Here is a 16,236-nt window from a genome sequence, read left to right as displayed (position 1 = left end):
TTCTGCCACTTGGGAAATCCCTGAGAAGCAGATAGAAAGAAGGTGAGCAAAGAATTAGCTAGGAGTACACTCAATGCAACAGCAATCAAAATTCTCAGATTTCCCCAGAGCTGGAAAGACACCCTGAGCTGTGTGCTCTGCAAAAAGCCATGCAATAAGGCCTTCTGATTGGGGGTTTTTCTGTATGCTGTCTTGGAAGCTGGAAATAGCGTCTGTACCTGGAAGCAAGCAAGTGAATGGTGTGTGGATAGACCCGGCTCCTACAGGGCCCCGTTGCTGGGTCTCTGGCAGGTGGCTGGAGACTGAGCTGCCCTGGTCAAGGGTAAGGGGCAGGGCTGGAGGATGCAGGGCGAGGGGAATGAGGTCTTCAGGCTCAGAGAGTTTTCCGGGGCTTGAAGGCCATGAACAAACACATCTCTAATCATTCCAGGCCTTACACGATGTAGCCCTCTATTTTTAGTGAAAAAAAAAAAACAAAAAACTATGCATGGTGTGAAAAGAGCTTTGACCAAGATTCAGTTGGAACACTTAGGCCATCTTCAAAGTCCTTGCTCAGCTGCTGTACTGCACGAGGCATTCTCCACGTGGTTGTGTGACAATCTCTGTGTGACACTCTTCCACTGACACTGTCTTCCAGCAGCCTGTCCATGATAAATCACACACAGCAGCGGTAGCAGCAAGACAGGTGATGGCCCGAGTGATTCCTGTTGAGTGTACAGAATTGCTGTGATCTCCTTCCCATCCAAGTCACCTAATGATTAAATTCACTGTGAGAAATCTATTACTTTGTTTTACAAGTGAAAGGTTGGCAAAGAAAACTTACCCATGAGATCTCATAACATTTGCAAAACGGTGTCCTGAAAGGGCGCTTTGGCCATAACTAGATATAAGCACAACTGGACCTATTCACCCACCTTTAGACTATGTTCTTCATTCTTTGGTGAAGGAAAACTTTGGTCTACTCCCTTTTTCTTTTTGATCCTTCTTTTTCCAAAAATAATGGTGAGATTATTTTTTGGATAAACGCTTGCAGCGCTGGGAGCACCTTCCTCTCTCATTCAGTGCGAGCATATGTGTGTATGCATGTGGGGTCATGTGTTCCGACTCCATCCTGATTCCAAGTCATGGACCATTAATAATGTCTGACTGCAAAACTAAGGAGCCACTAAATATTCTGCTATTTATAAGTAATCTGTTGCCCAAGGCATCGCGCTACTTAATGAAACCTTGAATTAATGTGTAACTTAAGAAATAGATCATTCTACAAATATAGGCCACCAGAAGCATAATTTAAGCTGTTCTGTTTACTTCACTGCTGGGTTGGGGATAAGAGAAGGAGCAACTGAATATAAATAATAATACATCAAATACATAGAGCCAAGCACTGTGCACATTACTCTCTATGCATGACCTCTTGTGGTTATTATGATAACCCCATAGGATTATTGTTATTACTAGTCCCATTTTACAGATAAAGAAACCGAGGCTTGGAAAGATTTATGTAGCTAGCCCAAGGTCACGCAGTGGAATTCAAGTCTAAGCATGTGAGGATCTTGGAACCCCTGGGTACTGCATCTTTGGGGTAGAGAGAATGAGGTGAAGTGTGGACCCCTGTGCTAGGGTAGCAATTAATTTGCCCAAGGCAAATGTGGTTTGTTTGCCTGATGGGCTAATACTGATTGGTTGGAAAATGCAGTGGGTAAAGGTGAAACTGAGCATGAGGCAGGTTTTGTGCCAAAGACCTTGGGAGAGAGAGGTGGAGAGCTGAGTGCTGAGTGGGCTGATGATGACCGCTAGCTGGAATTACCTGTTTGACAACACAGGGGGCGTGGGGAGAGCCCAATCCGGGGGTTCTAGGTGGATGTGTGGTTTCTAAAGTGTGCCCAAGCCAGGCACACAAAGACTGTCTTGGACCTTTATCCAGGGAGATTCTCCCAGTTCATCCGGGCTGACCCTCGCGAGCCACCTGATGAACCACATCCTGTAGAGCCACTGAGGAACGGCTGAACCTGCCCGCATTCAGCGCCAGAGCCTGGGGTGAAATACAGAGCTCTGATCCATGGGCCTCAAATGCTTCTGGTCACTCTGGGAAACCTGGGAGCATGTACAGATCGTGGTAGTAAGCTTGGCCTAACCGCCTCCTACTGCACAGTGTAAGACCTTAAAGCTGCAGGAAGCAGAGAGGATGTCAGGAACACACTGGGAGGGTGTGGGGAGTGGCGGGTCAGGCGAGGACGCAGGGGAGGAGTATGCAAAAGGAAGGGTGTGGGAGAGGGAAAGGCCGGGGTTCAGCTTGAAGCCAAACCGGCTGCAGAAATGCATCATTTAGAAGCTCTGGTCTCTGTGTCTCATCCTTCTGCAGCTAAGACTCATCCTGGGAGAGTTGGCACAGACCTTCAAGATGTAGACCCCTGGAGGAAACGGAAGCTCACAGTCATTACCCTCCTGGCTCATGCCTCTGGTCGGTGGTGGCTCTTGTAATTCCTGACATCTGATCATTCCCCTTCTTCTTGGATTTGTTCAGCCAAGCACCTGCCCTGTGGCTAGCATCGTCGTTTTATTCCATGGGCTTAAGAGCTAAGCTCAAGCACCCCAAAGACAGAGGAGTTCAGCCAGGGGCCCTTGTTTATTTAGGACCAGGGACTGCAGACTAACTTCAGGATTCTGGAGCCCCTGGAGCCTCACATTTTAGGGGCCTTGGGTTCTCATGTCTGAGGGGAGGGAGGAAACCGAGGTGAAGGGGGCTGGCTCCCAGGATTGGGATACTCCCCTCTGCCTCTGTCTTGGGGCTGATTTGCCCGCTTTCTGATTAGCCGCTGGAGGCTTTTCCAGGGCCTCCCTGCAAGAGCCTGGGAACTGTCCAGCTAGCAGTCTGCTGAACCTCAGGGGCAGCCACCTTGAGCCCGCCAGCTGGAGAAGGACCGTGGCTGGTCGTGGAGATCTGCGCCTGGAGGAGAAGCAGCAGGCCAGGGGCCCAGAGGAGAGCCGCTGCCCATTGCCGGGCTTGACCTGTTAGCATTTGCATTCCTGAAGTCGTGGTTGGTTAATTAAAAATAAGCCCCAGGGCCTAAGGAGGCCCACAGTGGGGTGGGAACATCTCCTTGATGCAAAGCGATTCCAAGTTTCCAACTAAAGTGATATAAAAGGGTTAAAGGGGCAGGCTGTTAAAACACCTCGTGTTGTCAATGGGAGCTGGGAGGCTCTGAAAGGCGTCGGGGCTAACCGTGGTCCCCAAGCTGGTTAAGAGCGTGGCCAAGGGTCGGATCTTGTCCCCATGGTATCCCACTCTCTACAGACAGTGGATAGTCCACACTCAGGTGTGAACACTTTTACCACCAGTGGCCGGTGTGTAGGGTGTGTCTGTATCTTTTTCTGATTTTGATGTTATTGAGTGCTGAATATGTGCGGGCACCTGTCCAGGTACCTCATATTTATTATCTAACTTTTTTCATCCTCTCAAAAATCCCTGAGGCAGATGAGGAAAGGGAGGCACAGAGGGGTTATGCGATTTCTCCTCAGTTGGTCAGTGCAGAGCTGGGACTTAGACTCAGATAGTCTGACTCTAAGGGCACCCTCTTGACCACTGCACTGTCTGGTCTCTTCAGAAATCTTTGCTTGAAAGGCCAGGTTGCACACTTGAGCTTTTTTCTTTTCTTTCTTTTTTTTTTTCCAAGATGGAGTCTCGCTTTGTCACCCAGGCTGGAGTGCAGTGGCGCAATCTCGGGCTAACTGCAACCTCTGCCTCCTGGGTTCAAGCAATTCTCCTGCCTCAGCCTCCCAAGTAACTGGGGCTACAGGCATATGTCACAATGATAGGCTAATTTTTGTATTTTTAGTAGAGTTGGGGTTTCGCCATGCTGGCCAGGCTGGTCTCAAACTCCTGACATAGTGATCCGCCCACCTCAGCCTCCCAAAGTGCTGGGGTTATAGGCATCAGCCACAGTGCCTGGCCCCACGTGAGCTTTTATATTTGCAGAGAGTAAAAAGAATGAAGGCAGGAAAGAATTTTGTGAAGGCAAAGGTGGTTGATGGTTTCAAGTATCCACTTGGAAGTTTCGCTTTTGATCCTTGTATGAGTCTGTTTTCACACTGCTATAAAGAAACAAATATAAGACACTGGGGCCGGGCGCGGTGGCTCAAGCCTGTAATCCCAGCACTTTGGGAGGCCGAGGCGGGTGGATCACAAGGTCAAGAGATCGAGACCATCTTGGTCAACATGGTGAAACCCCGTCTCTACTAAAAATACAAAAAAAAAAATAGCTGGGCATGGTGGTGCGTGCCTGTGATCCCAGCTACTCAGGAGGCTGAGGCAGGAGAATTGCCTGAACCCAGGAGGCGGAGGTTGCGGTGAGCCGAGATCGCGCCCTTGCACTCCAGCCTGGGTAACAAGAGCGAAACTCCGTCTCAAAAAAAAAAAAAAAAAAAAAAAGACACTGGGTAATTTATATTTAAAAAAGAAGGTTTAATTGACTCACAGTTCCACATGGCTGGGAGACCTGAGGAGACTTACAGTCATGGTGGAAGGGGAAGCAGACCCATTCTTCACAAGGCAGAAGAAGAGAGAAGTGAGCAAGAGTAGAGAAAACTGCCTTATAAAACCATCAGATCTCTCGAAACTCATTCACTATCACAGAACAGCGGCGGGGAAACCACCCCCATGATCCAATCACCTCCCTCCCTCGACACATGGGGATTACAATTCAAGATGAGATTTGGGTGGGGACACAGAGCCAAACCTTATCAATCCTCTTAGTGAGAGACTCCTTGAAAGACAAATAACACCCCATCTCAAAGAGGAGAAACACAATAGCTCATTAGACCCTGAGAACCTGCTGGCTCAGCCACTCTTAGCTGCCAGGCTCTCAGGCCCCTTACCCTGATAGTGAAGGGTTCTCAAGTGTGTCTGTGCTGGCTGCCGTCTCAGAACAATGCTTCTATAGCTAGCAGGAGACTTCTAGGATAGAAAAAGAGGCTCCCCTGTGCCTACAGATGAAAATCAGCCATGCATTAGTAACTGTTTCAGCTGAGGGATGCCTACATCAGGTTCATTTACTATTCTCTCTACTTTTCTATATCTTTGAAATGTTCTGTCATAAAAGATTTTAAAATATATAAATAAAAGAGGCCCAGACATAGTGGCTCATGCCTGTAATCCCAGCACTTTGGGAGGCGGAGGCAGGTGAATCACCTGAGGTCAGGAGTTCAAGACCAGCCTGGCCAATAGACGAAATACTGTCCTACTAAAAATACAAAAATTAGCCATGTATGGTGGTGCATGCCTGTAATCCCAGCTACTTGGGAGGCTGAGGCAGGAGAATCGCTTGAACCTGGAAGGCGAAGGTTGCAGTGAGCCGAGATCCTGCCATTGCTCTCCAGCCTAGGCAACAGAGCAAGACCCTGTCTCAAAAAATATATATGTATGTAAATAAAACATGTATTGCCCTCAGGAAAAATGCCAAGGAGTCGATTATAGTTGGGGTGTAGGAAGGTCTGCGAGACGGGCAGTTCAAGGAGATGATTAGGGCAGTTTAAGTTAGGATTCTTTCTGGTGAAGGGCAGGAAAAATTATCTTGCTTGAAGTCTACTTAACCAACCAATGTCCTTCATTTCCACCCCCAAAACACACAGTGGATGCCCAGGACACACCAGTTGTCATAGCTGACAGGCCACTCGCTAGAGCAGGTGTCATCAAACTCCCAGCCCTGGTTAGCCCACAGGCCAGTCTGATTTTCTTGGACGAAGTTGCATATGGCCTGTGACTGCTTTCTCACCACAGTGAGAGTGAAGTTGTTGTTATAAAGACCATAGGACCTACAAAAGCCAAAACTATGTACTACGTAACTCACAGAAAAAGTGTCCCAGTCTGCTCCAGAATGTCAATCCTTCTGCTCCTACCCACTGAGTTCTATGTTTACCAATTACCTAAGGAGCTGTATGTCTCCAAACCTGGTTGGACCAATTGTATTTATTATTGCAAGTATGTGATTTAATTAATTAGTGTTTAGGTCAGTGAAATCAGAGTGTGACAAGTACGTGTTATTTCTATGAAAATTAGATTGTTCTGGAAAGACTCAATAAACACAAGTCACTAAAACCATTCCCATTAAATTAAATATGGGCAAGAGAGCTGTATAGGGTTGGGCTGGGAAGCATTGCACAAATCTTGAGTAACTTTGCATTCAGAGAGTTTGTAAACATCTTTAATGATCATGCTGAGGAAATACAGCTGGAAGTTGTACACAATGTCCAATACGTGCAGTCTGTGTGTGAAAGATGATATAAAACTTCACATCAGACCCTTGTCCAAGGTAAGGCCTTAGCCCTACTTCAGAACATTAAGAAATAAAGGTACATTTGTATTTTGAAAGTTAAATAAGAGATTTAAAGAATACACACATGCGCATGGTTTTCAAACCATAGTTTATGAATCCCTACTTGAGTCAGCTTTAAAAAAATGTCCCAGGCTGGGCGCGGTGGCTCATGCCTGTAATTCCAACATTTTGGGAGGCCGAGGTAGGCAGATCACGAGGTCAGGAGATCGAGACCATCCTGACCAACGTGGTGAAACCTTGTTTCTACTAAAAATACAAAAAAATTAGCTGGGTGTGATGGCGCATGCCTGTAGTTCTCACTACTCTGGAGACTGAGGCAGGAGAATTGCTTGAACCCAGAAGGTGGAGACTGCAGTGAGCTGAGATCCCACCACTGCACTACAGCTGGGTGACAGTGAGAGACTCCATCTCAAAAAAAAAAAAGAAAGTCCCAGTTACGAACCCCAATAGTGTTAGATACAAGGTCTATGCTGTAACAGAAAGCTCATCCTAAAATTGCTTTATAAAAAGGAGGCCTCCCTTCACATCATTCTCTTTTCCATATCCCCTTCCTTCCCCTAGAAGCATGGAGATGTCTGTACCTGAGAAAGCAGAGAGGAGGTTGGTGGGGGGCGGGGGGTTGCTGCCTCAGCCTTAGCGCTCCCTGAGCTCTGAGGACCTGGGGCAGAGATGGCAGTTTGTGTTAGCTGAGCAAACAGCAAATCAATTAAGCAAATAAGTAAATATGCTGAGGACAATGGGAGCCAGCGTTCTGACTGTTGCAGAGGGATTTAGAAACATGGAATTCAGGAAGGCTGGAAAGAACGCCGAGGGTTTGGAATGGAATTGGAAGGGTCAGATGAACTCTTGGGTTTTTAAATACCTTGACACAGATAGCTGTAGACACAGTTAGAAATGCCTGCGTAGGTGCTTACTGCCTTATACATTCGTTCTCTGAGAGAATTGAGTAGCAATGACACCCGAGGAGCAATGAGCACAACTTTCAAAGTACAACCTACCAAATAAAATAGGCATCCGTGAGACCACATTGATACAAATAAATATATACATGAACACAATGGGAGGTAAGGTCTTCTTTATAAGAGAAGGTAACTAACAAAGTAGAAGGACCAACAGAATTAAACACTCACATTTGGTAGCCATTACAGCAGTCACTGGTATTAGCAGGAGCCATAGGGCTGGTGGGCACAAGTTTGATGAGGAACAGAATTTGGCATAATATCAGACTACCTGCCTACAAAATACGATCAAATGTGGAAAAGAAATGATTACTTCATTGTGGAGAAATCTGTCAGGCACTGGTGTGACCAGAAGATGGAAGTGAGCATCACCCAGCGTGGGATGGGAGGACATGAAGTGCCCCAGGGAGGCCCTGAGCAGGCATTAAGAGGGCACAGCATCACCTCCATAGCCCCCATCGAGACCAGACAGCCAGAGTTGGTACGTGTGAACACCAGAGGGCCTGGGGGTGAGATCGGCCTAAGGAATGAATGACCTTGGTTCTCTAAAACTCTCCAGGCAAGGGACACGGGGAAAGGCTGAGGAATTATTCCAGATGGAAGGAGACTGAGGAGGCAGGGCAACTAAATACAACGTGAGATTCTGAAACAAATCCTGACCCAACTCCCACCCCCAAGAGACATTTGTGGGAGAGTTGATGGAATCTGAACGAGATTTCTGGATTGGGTGGAGATTTGTATCAGTGTTAATTTCCTGATTAGGAGGATTCATTTTAATGTAAGGAACCATCTTTACGTTAGGAGAGCCATACCTTGGAGTATTTAGGGATCATGGGGGTTAGAGAGAGAGAGAGAGAGAGAACAATGACACACTGCAGTAAAATGTTAACAACTGGGAAATCTGAATATAGATTATGAAGAAGTTCTTTGTATCTTTTATGGAGGTCTAAGACTTTTGAAATAAAAAAGTTACTTGGTTACCAAAACATTAAAATAAAAGAGATTTATTGGCTGGCAAAAAAACAAAAATTCCAGAATAATACAGGCTTCAGGCATGGCTTGATCAGGGCTCCAGCTCACTATTTTGGCCATACTCTCAGCTCTGCTCTTTTCTATTGATGTTATCCTCAGGCTGATTTCCTCTTATCTCAGTGTAGCTGCCAACAACAGGGACTATGTGCCTGCAGACTTCAGCAAGGGGAATGAGTTGCACTAGTTGGATTAACCCAGTCTGGGCCCATCTTGATGCTGGATGTATTTGAATCCCACCCAAACCCTGAAGTCATTACATCATGGTGAAGGGTAGCTTCTCAAAGGAAATTATGCATGCATTTGGCAAGAGGGAATTAACCTAGGCACTTAACCAATGAAAGTCCAGCACACTGCAATATGGAGAGTGGGTAAATGCCCAAGGAGCTGAATTAGTGGTGCAGGTTCAGAGGAGGTGAGAAAACACTTCCACCAAAAGAATTGGAATTATTTTCCAAGGAAATATAAATTATTCAAGAGAAGAAGACAAGCCATAGACCAGAAAAAAACTTTGCAAAAAAAAAAGAAAAAAATATATCTGGTAAAAGATTGTTATCCGACATATACAACAAAACTCTTAAAACGCAACAATAAAAAAAATGAACAATCAGATTTAAAGATGGACAAAAGAAGGGGGGTGCAATAGGGTGCGCCTATAGTCCCAGCTATTCAGGAGGCTAAGTTGGGAGGACCACTTGAGCCTAGGAGTTTGAGTCCAGTTTGGGCAATATAGTGAAATCCCAGTCTCTTTTAAAAATGGGCAAAAGATCTGAACAGACACCTCACCAAAAATATACAGACAGCGAATAAGCGTATGAAAAGATGGTCAACATATGTCATTAGGGAATTACAAATTAAAGCAAGCAGATACCAATACACATCTGCTAGCATGTTTAAAATCACTGACAACATCAAATGTTGGCAAGGTAGTGGAGAAAGAGGAATCCTAATTCATTCCTGGTGAAATATACAGTGGTACAGACACTTTGGAAGACAGTTTAATAGTTTCTCATAAAACGAAACATACTCTTACCATATGTTCCAGTAATCACATTCCTTGGTATTTACTCAAATGAGTTGAAAACTTGTGTCCACACAAAAACCGGCACATGCATGTTTATAGCAGCTTTATTCATAATTGCCAAAACTTGGAAGCAACCAAGATGTCCTTTAGTAAGTGAATGGATAAATAAACTGTGGTATATCTGACAATGAACTAAAAAGAAATGAGCCATCAAACTTTGAAAAATGATGAAAGAAACCTAAATGTATATTGCTAAGTTTTAAATGCCAATTTGAAAAGGCTACATACTGTACGATTCCAACTCTATGGTGTCTGGAAAAGACTAAACTATGGAAACAGTACAAACATCAATGGTTGCCAGGGGCTGGGGTTAGGGAGGAGGAGGGATGAAAAGATAGAGCACAAAAGACTTTTAGATAAAATCTGGTTCAACCTTTAAGTAAGAAAGTTGTGAGTTGTTTCTCAGTTGACATAAACCCCCAGGTCACGTAACTGGAGCATGCCCAGATGAACCAAGCAGGCAACATGAATGGAACTTGATTGCTGGACTGAGGAAAAGAGACTGAATTAAGAAGTGGAAACATGGGAGGCCGAGGCGGGTGGATCACGAGGTCAAGAGATCGAGACCATCCTGGTCAACATGGTGAAACCCTGTCTCTACTAAAAATACAAAAATTAGCTGGGCATGGTGGCGCATGCCTGTAGTCCCAGCTACTCGGGAGGCTGAGACAGGAGAATTGCTTGAACCCAGGAGGTGGAGGTTGCGGTGCCGCACTCCAGCCTGGGTAACAAGAGCGAAACTCCATCTCAAAAAAAAAAAAAAAAGAAGAAGAAGTGGAAACAACATGGCAGGATCCAAGGTCCAATCAGATGGAGCCCTGGCATCACCCTGTGGCAGGATCCAATGAGAGCACACCCCCTGGCATCACCTCATTGCAAGATCCAATTAGATCACACCTCATTACACTCTTGACTATAAAACCTGCCCCAACCCCCAGCTTGGGGAGATAGATTTGAGTGTTTCTTTCTGTCTCCTTACCAGTTAACTCACAATAAACCTCTTTCACTGGTGAAACATAGTGCTTCACTGTTTGGCTTTCTGTTGCACAAAACTACTGTTTACTATTATGGTGAATCCATAGCATTATACAGTTGTTCAAAGCCACAGAATGTACAACACCAAGAGTGACCACCAAAGTAAATTACAGACTCCGGGTGATAATGATGTGTCAATGTAGGTTCCATTGTAACAAATGTAACACTCTGCTGCAGAGTGTTGATAACGGGGGAGGTTATTGCATGGTGAGGGGACAGGAACCATCTGTACTGTACTTTCCATTCGATTTGGCTGTGAACCTAAAACTGCTCAAAAAATTTTGTGTGTGTGTGTGTGTGTGTGTGTGTGTGTGTGTGTGTGTAAAGAGAGTAAAAGATCTAGACCTCCAAAGACAGCAAGCCGAGGCAGTCTTAGAGGCCAATTCTTACAAGCTTTCAAGGAAGATATAATCTCTGTGTAATACAAACTATTCCACAATTTAAGAGATAAAAATCTTCCTGCCTTTTTTTTATAATCCTGATATACAAAGATTTTAAATTACACATTAGCATAGTGAATTGACTACTAAATTAAAAGAAAAGAATACTCTGTGACCAAAAGATTTTTTTCCCAGAAATGCAAGGAATGTACAAATAAAGGAAACTCTAAAACTGGATTGAAGGATATAAAAGTCCTGAATAAATGGAGAGACAGTCAATGTTCTAGGATATGAAAACTCAATTGGGTAAAGTTGTTTCTTCCCAAATCTATAAGTCTGTGAACATAATACCAATCAAAAAACCAACAGGATAATTAGAAAAACTTGACAAAGTTTCTCTTAAGTTTCATCTGTATTAGAAAACGCATGAGGAAAACAAAATCAATTTTGAAAAAGAATAATAATCATTATTTGTATGAACTACCATATAGCAAAACACATTTTAAAACTAAGGAACTAGGCTGGGCGTGGTAGCTCACACCTGTAATGCCAACATTTTGGAAGGCCGAGGTGGGCAGATTGCTTGACCTCAGGAGTTTGAGACCAGCCTGGGCAACATGGTGAAACTCCATCTCTACAAAACACACAATAATTAAGTGGGCATGGTGGTGTATGCCTGTAGTTCCAGCTACTTGGGAGGCTGAGGTGGGAGGATCGCTCCAACCTAGAAGTCAAGGCTGCAATGAACCATGATTGTGCCACTGCATTACAGCCTGGTCAACAGAGTGAACCAAGTATTATCTTACTTCTTTCGTCCTCTCAAAAATCCCTGAGGCAGATGAGGAAATGGAGGCACAAAGGGGTTATGCGATTTCTCCTCAGTTGGTCAGTGCAGAGCTGGGACTTAGACTCAGATAGTCTGACTCTAAGGGCCCCCTCTTGACCACTGCACTGTCTGGTCTCTTCAGAAATCTTTGCTTGAAAGACCAGGTTGCACACTTGAGCTTTTTTCTTTTCTTTTCTTTTCTTTTTTCTCCAAGATGGAGTCTCGCTCTGTCACCCAGGCTGGAGTGCAGTGGTGCAATCTCAGGCTAACTGCAACCTCTGCCTCCTGGGTTCAAGCAATTGAACCCTGTCTCTAATAATAAATAAATAGCCTTGGCCCCAGACCCTACAGCCGCTGAGATGTTGATGCCTAAGAAGAACCAGGCTGCCATTTATGATTCTAACTTTTTTTTAAGGAGGGAGTCATGGTGGCCAAGAAGGACATTCACATGCCTAAGCACCCAGAGCTGGCAGACAAGAATGTGCCCAACCTGCAGGTCATGAAGGCCATGCAGACTCTCAAGGCCTGAGGCTACCTGAAGGGACAGTTTGCCTGGAGATGTTTCTACTGGTACCTTACCAATGAGGGTATCCAGTATCTCCGTGATGACCTTCATCTGCCCCCAGAGATTGTGTCTGCCACCCTACGCCACAGCTGTCTAGAGACTGGCAGGCCCCAGCCTAAAGGTCTGGAGGGTGAGCAACCCGCAAGACTCACAGAGGGGAAGCCGACAGAGACACCTACAGAGGGAGTGCTGTGCCACCTGGTGCCAACAAGAAAGCCAGGGCTTGGGCTGGACCAGAAACAAATTTCAGTTTAGAGGCTGATTTGGTCATGGATGTGGTCAGCCACCTCAGTAAAATTGGAGAAGATTATTTTGCATTGAATAAACTTATAGAAAGAAAGAAAGAAGAGGGAAAGAGAGAGAGAAAGGAAAGAAAAAAAGAGAGAGAGAAAGAAGAAAGAAAGAAAAGAACTAAAATATTGAGGTATTGGTGCAATGCAGTCAGATCATGCAGTGAAAAAGAATAAAGTACAGAAATAAACCTGATTATTAAAATATGTATTTATCCAACAAAGATTTAGTTAGTTAGTTAGTTAGTTAGTTAGTTAGTTAGTTAGTTTGAGACTGTCCCACTCTGTCACCCAGGTTGGAGTGCAGTGCTGCAATCTTGGCTCACTGCAGTCTCCACCACCCGGCTCCAGTGATGCTCCTGCCTCAGCCTCCCAAGTAACTGGGATTACAGGTGCGTACACCCACACCCAGCTAATGTTTATATTTTTAGTAGAGACCGGGTTTCACCATGTTGGCCAGGCTGATCTCAAAGTCCTGACCTCAAGAGATCTGCTTGCCTCGGCCTTCCAAAATGCTGGGATTACAAGGGTGAGCTACAGCACTTGGCTCCCAACAAATATTTATTAAACACCTACTATGTGTCAGCACTGTTCCAGGTGCAGATGATATAAGAATAAGCAAAACAGATAATGTCCTAACTCTCTTGAAACTTATATTCTATTTATGTGGGACAAACGAATGAACACACAAATAATGTTATAATACAGCAGATGGTACTCGGTGCAGCTCCAACCAGGGAGTCAGCAGTGGAGGGAGTGAGATATGGTTTGACTATAGAACCAGCACAATTTGCTCATTGATTTTGATGGAGAGTGAGACTGGGAGAGAGATCAAGAGTGACACCCAGGTTTAGGACTTAACCATCAGAAGGATAGACCTTTTGTTAACTGAGACATGGAAGACTTTGGGAAGAGCAGATGAGAGGGAGCTCATGAGTTTGATTTTGCTCCTCCAGTTGGAGATGCCTACCATACATCCAGGAGGGTATGTCCAATTTGGAGTTGGGTATATGGGTTTGGAATTAGGTGACAGTATTAGGCTACAGACATTAACTTGGATGTCAGTCAGTGTATGAGGCCATTGTTGCATTGCTATAAAGAAGTACCTGAGACTGGGTAATTTATAAAGAAAAGAGGTTTAATTGGCTCACAGTTCTGCAGGTGGTACAGGAAGCATAGCACTGGCATCTGTTTCAACTCTAGAAGTTTCCAATCATGATGGAAGGCAAAGCAGGAGCTTGCACATCACATGCTGAAAACAGAAGCAAGATAGAGAGGGAGGGGGTGTCACACACTCCTAAACAACTAGATCTCACAAGACTTCACTCACTATCACGAGGACAGCACCAAGGGGATGGTGCTAAACCATTCAAGAGAAACTCACCCCCATGAGCCAATCACCCCCCCGCACCGGGCCCCACTTTTAGCACTGAGGATTACATTTCAACATTAGATTTGGGTGGGGACAGGTGGGGGTCCATCAGGATGGTTGAAAATATTGTAAAATTATAGAATATAGTCACAGACCTTCTTGGAAGGCTGAGAGGTTTGCATAGATTCAGTAGAAGTTTAGGATGAAGGCACCTAATTCCCTTTACCTTCAGTTGATAAAGAAAAGCAAATAACTAGGGAATGTAGGGGAGTTTATCTGAATAACTTGTTTACCCATGTGGTCCCAAACCTAACCTTCAATCTTTTGAGGGCTGGATGGCTTACTCAGGGGAGGGCAACTAGGTTTATCACCTGCAAATGGTGTTTGCTTTAGGCCTCGGAACCTGGCCTTTAATTATCCACAAGTGTGTGTGTTGACTCAGGGCCTCTGTGGTTAAATCTATACTGAATAATGCCTGGAGGTCCAGCTGGTTGGGGCCATGGCTGCTAGCTCTTTACAGCACTCTCCTCAAAACCCCTAACCCACTCTTTCACTGTATTCTGTGTCTAAGTGAATTTGTCCATCCATTGCTGGGTCAGGTTCTGCGGGGTGGATTCTGACAGGGACACACCTCTATACTATATCAGTAAACATGTAAATGGTATTTAAACCCATAGACTGGATGAAATCACCAAGGGAGGCTAGACAGAGATGAGCACAACTGAGCCTTGGGTCCTCCACGAGTAAGCCATTGGGAAGATGAGGGGTAATAAGTGAGAGGGGCTGAGAAGGGGCCACCAGTGAAGTAGGAGGAATCCAGGCAGGTTGGGGGCCTGGGAGCAAGGGAAGGGGCTATCTCAAGGAAGAGGAAGTGGTCCACTCTGTCAAGCCCTGCTAAGCTGCCTGGGACCACTGGATTCAGCATGGTGTTTATGTTCCACACAACATGCTCGTGCAGTGAGCGACCCATTGCAATTTTAGGGTTGTACAGGAAAGAGAGGGAAAACTGACGGTTGGGGGTTGGCTTTTTACATCACATTCTCTTTTCTTTTTTATTAAGCAAAACAGAGCTCTGAAGCAAATATGGCAAAATTGTATTTATTTACTGTTAAATCTGGGTATTAGGTTCAGAAGTATTAGTTACGTCAAAATATGCATAAAATATTTTTAGAAAACTGAAAACTGACTGGCCCTGGCATGTCTGTACTGTGGCTTCAGAGGCCCTGGGCATTTTAACTCCTTCAAAAAATACTTAAAATGATACTTCATACCTGCCTTGTCTAAAGTCAAATGTGATGCAGACTGGATGCATTATTATATGTTTATTATGATTATATTCATTTTTCCTTCTGATTTTATTTAATTAATTTATTTTAATTTTTATTTTTGGAGACAGAGTCTCACTCTGTTGCCCAGGCTGGAGTGCAGTGATGTGATCATGTCTCACTGCAACCTCTACCTCCCAGGTTCAAGTGATTTTCCTGCCTCAGCCTCTCAAGTAGCTGGTACCACAGGTGTATGCAACCACGCCCCATCTTTCCTTCTGACTTTAAAATAAATTAAAATGAAAATATTTTCAGAGGCCCCTGACAGTGCCAAGTCTGTGTGCCAGTGGAGATGTTGGGAGCCTGCAGTAAGCTAGGGCAGGGTGGGGCTCGTTCTTACTCTCTACTCAGGACGTATATGAACTACCACATATCAAAACACATTTTAAAACTAAGGAACTAGGCTGGTCTCAACAGCTCACACCTGTAATGTCAGCACTTTGGGAGGCAGAGGTGAGCAGATTGCTTGGGCTCAGGAGTTCGAGACCAACCTGGGCAACATGGTGAAAGCCATGTTGTTTTCTTTGAATTTCTAACGTTGTGTATACTGATCCCTTTTTTAAAAAGGAGGCAAAACTTCCAAATGAATAACCTAATAGAAGATTGGGCAAGGATAGAGGGAGAAGATTCGCATCTGAGTAAATACAAATGGCCAGAAGCCACAAAAAAATGTTCAATGGTAGGATAGTCAAGGAAATGCTGCTCATGCCACAAAAAGTTTTTAACTGGCAAAAATGGAAAGTACTACTATTGTGGGATGTTGACATGAGTGTGGGGAAATGCGCTCTCACAGTGGAAAGACTGCTAACTGGTTCAGTCTTTCAGGAGGGCAATTTATCAGTGTTTATTCACACATACAATGCAAACATCCTTTCACTGGACAGTGTTAATTCAAGGTATCTGACAAATAGAAATAGTCTCACATAAGCAAAAAGATGCATGCACAGATACATGCATTGCAGCATTGTTTGAATGGGGAGTTAAAAATAACCTAAATGTCCACAGTAGGGGAATTAATAAAGCACAGCGTATACATTTG

General features: G+C 44.6%; 1 pseudogene; it reads left to right on the top strand.

The window, feature by feature from the left end:
• The first annotated feature begins 12,004 nt into the window (after positions 1-12,004).
• On the top strand, positions 12,005-12,505 carry LOC120368113 (small ribosomal subunit protein eS10-like; annotated as a pseudogene).
• Positions 12,506-16,236: the final 3,731 nt, after the last annotated feature.

The sequence above is a fragment of the Saimiri boliviensis genome, chromosome 5 (assembly GCF_048565385.1).
Source record: "Saimiri boliviensis isolate mSaiBol1 chromosome 5, mSaiBol1.pri, whole genome shotgun sequence".
Lineage (NCBI taxonomy): Eukaryota > Metazoa > Chordata > Mammalia > Primates > Cebidae > Saimiri > Saimiri boliviensis.
This window is presented reverse-complemented; position numbering and strand designations above follow the sequence as displayed.